Raw genomic sequence first — 6,635 nt, 5'->3', positions numbered from 1 at the left:
TTAAATTAGTCATGGGTTTACTTGTGATTAATTTGATTGAGTTTTTGGATATAGGAATCATTCTTATGGTTTTTGGTGTCCAATAAAAATCCTTCAGTTCTTTCGAAATTAAGGTCGCTCTTGTTGTTCTTTCGGGAATGACATCTAATGGGGGAGAGTTCTTTTGAACTTTTGCTTAATGGTCATATCTTGAGGGGTGTGCGGATGTGGAATTTTAGAGGGGTTATCTTGTATATTTAAACTCCTTGATGAATGAATTTAGCTTCGGCTTGATGATTGCATCTAAATTAGTTGGTGTGTATTTTTTTTATTAATCATAAAATGTCTCTTTCGAAAATTTCATTATGATCCCGTTCTTGTACCTTTGCCAATTTTATTGACAAAAAGGGGGAGAATTAATATGTAGTTCACACTACAAATACATATGGTTCTCGGATCATTGTGTAAGGTGGTTTCCATGTGAGGTGGAGTATTGACTGAGGGGGAGTGATACATATCACCATAGTATTATTGTTGAAGTTGTGATACAATTGAACTTTGACGCTGTGTAATAATACTATGACACTGTATAACAATGATCGAGAACTATGTATTCTCATTGTTATAGCTATGGATCTTCAACAGCGTACAATCTTTGGGATCATTGGAGTACTTGGAAGTGACGAAGATTTCGAGGAATGTTGAAGATTAGACATGTGGAATAGGAGCTACTAAAGTTTCTTTATATTTTTTTATTCCATATATATTGATAGTTTTGTCACTAAAATTGACAAAGGGGGACATTGTTAGAGCATTGCTCGGTCGAACTCGCATGCGTTGCTATCTCAAGCATGTTTTCCAATATTAGTGATCAAAACTATAAGTCTTGATTTCAAGTCTATTATAGCTAAGTCTCAGACTAGGATAGAAAGTGTAGTTGAGATCAAGGACTTCATGGAGATTCATCATACAAGTAGAAGAACTACTCAAGGAATCGGTGGAACTTCTCGACAAAAAGTTATGTGAAGACTTGAACTTATCTGTCACTCAAAATTCTATCTACTATATCTCCTACTCTTTGAGTCAAGAAGTCGTATGTGATGTAATTTTGTAGTGGTAAGTAAAGTGTTCGTTTCTCGGACTTGTTGAGACTGATTTCAGATTTAAAAATAGAAAACAATAAAAATAAAGAATATATATATATATACAAGGTTTGTCACAATGTCGAGAGATTACCGAGACTTAGGATTCCACCAAACCTCATATCATGTGGTTCAACAATCAATTCTTAGACAATTATAGCTCTAGTTTATTGAGTCTAATTCTTTTCCAGGGTAGATTTTAAAAAGATTAAATGTAAGTCACTAGCATGATGCATCAAAAGCACTTAGACCAAGCATACATTATCATACGACTTCACAACCAATTAAGAAAAACATAAAACGATTAAATTAATGCAAAAAGTCATAAAAAGAATTAAATATAATTACCACACGCATGAAATATGGCTTTCTCCGTCATCCCAGTGTTGGGGTTTAGCTCCTCATATCGTAAACACGTTCAAAAGATTTTTTTCATTGCTCATAAGGAGTTTACAAAGGTGAAGAGACTCAAAAGGAATAAAACAGTTCAATCGCAACGTCTAATTGCGTTGCAGAACGACTGTTATAAGGGGAACAACAATAATAAGACTGCGGGAAATAAGTCTGTCTTCTCAGTCGTAGTTTTCGCGACCGTCTTCGCTGGTTCAATGTTCTTCGTGCCCTTCTTCTTTGGCAGCAGCAGAGAACTTCTCTGCAATTATTTTTCTTCGTTCCTGAGCCTCTTGTTGGCTCCCCAACTCCACCTGCAGCTACCCTAACACCTCTGCTCGGTACCCAAACTCTCGACAATCCCCTGAGAGTCTACTCGATGCTTTAATGTATATCACATGACCTAAAAATCCGAGAATATTTTCTTCTCTTTCACCGGAAGTTACGGCCTAAATTCTTTCCTTCATTATCTCTTACACGCGTCCTCCAAGTTATCTGATCTTTCTATCCTCTTCGTAGATTACCTACGAACTCGATAGACTCAAATCTCCTCATAATATCTTCTTCCAGGCCGAGTACTTAATTCCCCTTTTTATCGAGGAACATATAACAAATTTCCTTTTTTCACGATTCTTACCCAACTACCAACCCTGTTCGGACACAACAACTCCAGCAAATCAATATCAGTCCATATCCGGGACCAAATCCAAGAAAATATCGACCCAAAATCCTTCCAAAGTAACACACAGTGATTGTATGGTTACGCAGGTAGAGTTGTGTTTTCCCCCAAATTTCAAATGGGAAAAGATGAAGTGCCCATATCCAACTCCAGGGTGCCTTTAACACTTGGGGTGTCCTGGGTGTAAATAGCAAGTGGTTTCCCCTTAGTAATTGAGTACCCCTTATCCAAAATGGGGGACCGTATAGTAATTTTCTCCCAAGAGAGCAAATACCACTTTTCAAGCCAATTTTCCCGCACAAGCTTATTTCTCCAAAAACACCTACAAAGACACAAAAAGCCATAATAAATACAAAATCGAGCACTAACAATATATACAATTGAGATTATATCAGACACAAAAATGTGTCTATCAAATACCCCCAAACTTATTATTTGCTAGTCCTCGAGCAAATCAAATCTAGAAAATAAAATCCTAACTCACTGTCGCAGGCATCGTCGATTGCATTTAGCGTATGCAATAAGCCTGTAAACCCCTGGGTGTCTCTAGTGGCAGAGTGTTGTCTCCGTAGGGCTTACCAGAGGTATACCCACAAAACCTTTATACTCCAGACCCTAGCTATCTACACAGAACCTTGGAAGGCACTAAAGAATCTCCTTGGTTGGCATACTTAATTGACTATAGGAGGAAGTACCCTGATGCGAAATTCCAATTGTTGTACACGAGTTTGCACTTAAGCATACTAAAATTCATATATAAGTGACAGAGCTCTACTTAGATAGTTGCACTATGGACATCAATATCCGGAGTCGAAACTAATCACATGGATAGATCAAGAAGATGGGTATAGAGAAAAACATAGATGGTTTTGATGTTTACTAGGTGAACGGTGTTTCTCATATCTGTCTGAAGTCCTTCGCCAAAATGAACCTATCCTAATGGACTGAGATACTAGTCTGACTAATATCAATACACTGGCATATACAAGGGTACCAGTGGTCGATAATCCTAACTCTAGGTCAGCACCACTGGCATATACAAGGGTTCCAGTGGTCGACTTTATTGAATTTATTCCAGTTGGTCTGATGGTCTGGTCTCAGCTTTTTTTTTTTTTTTTTTTTTATCTCAATCACTCTAATTCACCCTAGCATTGGTAACAACTTGAATCGTGATCCCCACCTAATCACTTAGAGAAACATAGTTTAAAAACAAAACAAAACAAAATAAAAACAGAAGTGAAAAGGACTCAACGAGATATGGTGAAACTATCATGTTATTTCTAACACCTGAGCTTTGTGCTTTTATGAATAGACTCTTTAGATGTTGCCATCTAGTCAGATTGGTTCCTTAACTCCTACAACCAAAATGCTTTCATCCACTTAGATTGGTTAGTGCCATCCTTAATAGGCATAAATTTCTAGGCTCTGGAGTTTATTTATGCAACAAAAAAGTTTCTTCTATACCCGCAAACTTAAATCTAACATTGTCCTCAATGTTCCAAAGGTGAAATTAAAAGTATGAACAAGGAGAAACTGTTACCATTTGAAGCAAAAGAGATAAGGAAAGATATTACCGTGTTGCATGAGAATGGGTTACCTCCCAAGAAGTGCTAAGTTTGAAGTCTTCAGCCAGACTAAGAAAGGATTAGTCACCTCATAAAATCATAAAATAATATCCGAAATATCTGTGGGTCATCAAAACCAAATAGAGCTATCACAAGTAAAAGGAATCTGCAACATGCCAAGAAAATGAACAAATAAAGCACACCCTTGTCTAGTTTTATGTTTAAGACAACTACATCTAGTTGTGGTTCAGGTTCAGGATCTATAACTGGGTCCAAATAAAATATTTTCATGGGTTGCGTTTCCTCATAGGTTAGATCCAAATGTTCAGGTTCTAGAGTCTGGAAAAACTCAAATAAAAACTTAGAAGCACATAATAATAACCTGAATAATTGAGGATCCTCTAAGTCAATCAGATTTGACTTACACAGCTGACCACAATGAGAGTGGTGATCTTCCTTAAACAAGTATGTCGACCCTAATCTCCTAAAGTAATTAGGTTTAGTCTCAAAACTTAACATTCGACACATTTGAAAATCAAACATTCCCAGATTTGGAAGAAAAATATTTGGTGGGAAAACAAAGTCAATCTGGGTATCAAAGCCTGGGTAAACCACATCAACCATAGGATGGATTTCTAATAACTGAAATTTCTTGTGGACATCACTAGGTTCAGGAAACCGTGTATGAAGATAATCTTGTAAAATTGGTTGAGGCACATATGTCAAGTCCCAAGTGAGGGACCTTTCTAAGAGCTAAATCACATGGAGAATGATAATCACCCACAAACTTAGAGTTTTCAGTGTCTCTAGAAAGACTAGTCACAACTTCCCTAATTTCAAGGTCATCTAATTCATGAAAATGGTAAATTGATTCTTCTAAGTCGGGTACATCCTCACTCATCTCGACGAGTTCATTTTCTTTTCTAAGTCCATTGTTTCTAAATCGCTAGACTCAAAATATACTCGTTCCTCTAAACCATTATTAGCTTCGTAATCAAAAGGAAATACTACATAGTCTAAAACGGGGGTATCTCTAGTCCAATCCTCGTCTTTTTGAATAGGTGAATAATTATTAAAATTATTTGGATTTTAACTAGAAATAATATTATTATTAAGCTTAGTTGGAGTAGCAAATTCCTGATCACTATGCCTATTTATTTCAAATTCTTCATCAACACTATCCTCGTCATAATCATTATAATAACATGAAAATGGTTGAACCCCATCTAAACAACAAGTAGTGTTACCAATTATATCCTCGTCATCTTGATTATGCAAATAACTATCCTCATTTTCAAGGGTATTATTGGAGACACTGTATTGAAAATTAAGATTATTTCGAGCAATTCTTTCGTTCGTCTCAGCTATCAGTTTGAGGGATTCCTCTATAGAAAGTTTTCTTTCGTCATAAACTAAGTTATTCATCTCAGCTATCCTACGTGTCGACTCTTCTAATTTCCTGAGAGACTCTTCTAAAGGAGAAATATAAGAATTTTCTCATATGACTGGTGCGTATGTGGATAGTAGTTGGGCTCACCATGGTATGGACCATAATCTTCAAAAGGCTGATGTTCCCAACCACTATTCACACTATGGTCAAAGTAGTAACGTCCATTTTGAAACTCAGTCGGATATTAATTGTATTGGCTATTGTAATACCAGTACGACATTCTACTGCAGGGGTGTGAGTTGTCACAAAAAATAAAACCCACTGACAGGGGATTCGTGGGTGGATAGAGTCTTACCTCCCGTACCAGACGGGCGATGAACCGTTGAAGTCGACTCAGGCCACCGACTCCAATGTCAGTGTACGAACCCGAGGGGCCGAGACAGTATTGTAACTGTCGTCCTTCCCTGCAAACAGTTTATATTTAATTTTTAACCCTTCCTTAGGGTTTCAAAATAATAGTAATGTCCAGTCCAAAAATAAAGTCCAAAACTACAAATGTCCAAAAAAGAAAAGAAAAATTACAAAAATAAAATCCTATTTACAGTTTCTAAAAATAAACAAAATAACTATATACAAAATCTTCTTCTTCACTCCTTTTGGATTCCTCTTTTCTTTCCTTCTTTGGCGATGTTTTCCTTTTATAGCACTTTTTCTTTCCTTGTAGCTTAAATCCAAATCTGAAAAGAATCAAAAAATATCAAAACGCGTAAAAAGGAACAAAAAAAGAATAATAAAAATCTAAATACGAATCCGCGTCGGCGGCGCCAAAAATTGATGTAATTTTGTAGTGGTAAGTAAAGTGTTCGTTTCTCGGACTTGTTGAGACTGATTTCAGATTTAAAAATAGAAAACAATAAAAATAAAGAAAATATATATACAAGGTCTGTCACAATGTCGAGAGATTACTGAGACTCAGGATTCCACCAAACCTCATATCATGTGGTTCAACAATCAATTCTTAGATAATTATAACTCTAGTTTATTGACTCTAATTCTTTGCCAGGGTAGATTTTAAAAAGATTAACTGTAAGTCACTAGCATGATGCATCAAAAGCACTTAGACCAAGCATACATCATCATACGACTTCACAACTAATTAAGAAAAATCATAAAACGGTTAAATTAATGCAAAAAGTCATAAAAAGAATTAAATATAATTACCACACGCATGAAATATGGCTTTCTCCGTCATCTCAGTGTTGAGGTTTAGCTCCTCATATCGAAAACACGTTCAAAAGATTTTTCCATTTCTCATAAGGTGTTTACAAAGGTGAAGAGACTCAAAAGGAATAAAACAGTTCAATCGCAACGTCTATATGCATTGCAGAACGACTGTTACAAGGGGAACAACAATAATAAGACTGCAGTAAATAAGTTTGTCTTCTCAGTCGTAGTTTTCGCGACCGTCTTCGTTGGTTCAATGTTCTTCG

The sequence above is a fragment of the Papaver somniferum genome, chromosome 7, assembly GCF_003573695.1.
Source record: "Papaver somniferum cultivar HN1 chromosome 7, ASM357369v1, whole genome shotgun sequence".
In the NCBI taxonomy this organism is placed as follows: Eukaryota; Viridiplantae; Streptophyta; class Magnoliopsida; order Ranunculales; family Papaveraceae; genus Papaver; species Papaver somniferum.
Note: the sequence above shows the minus strand (reverse complement) of the source record.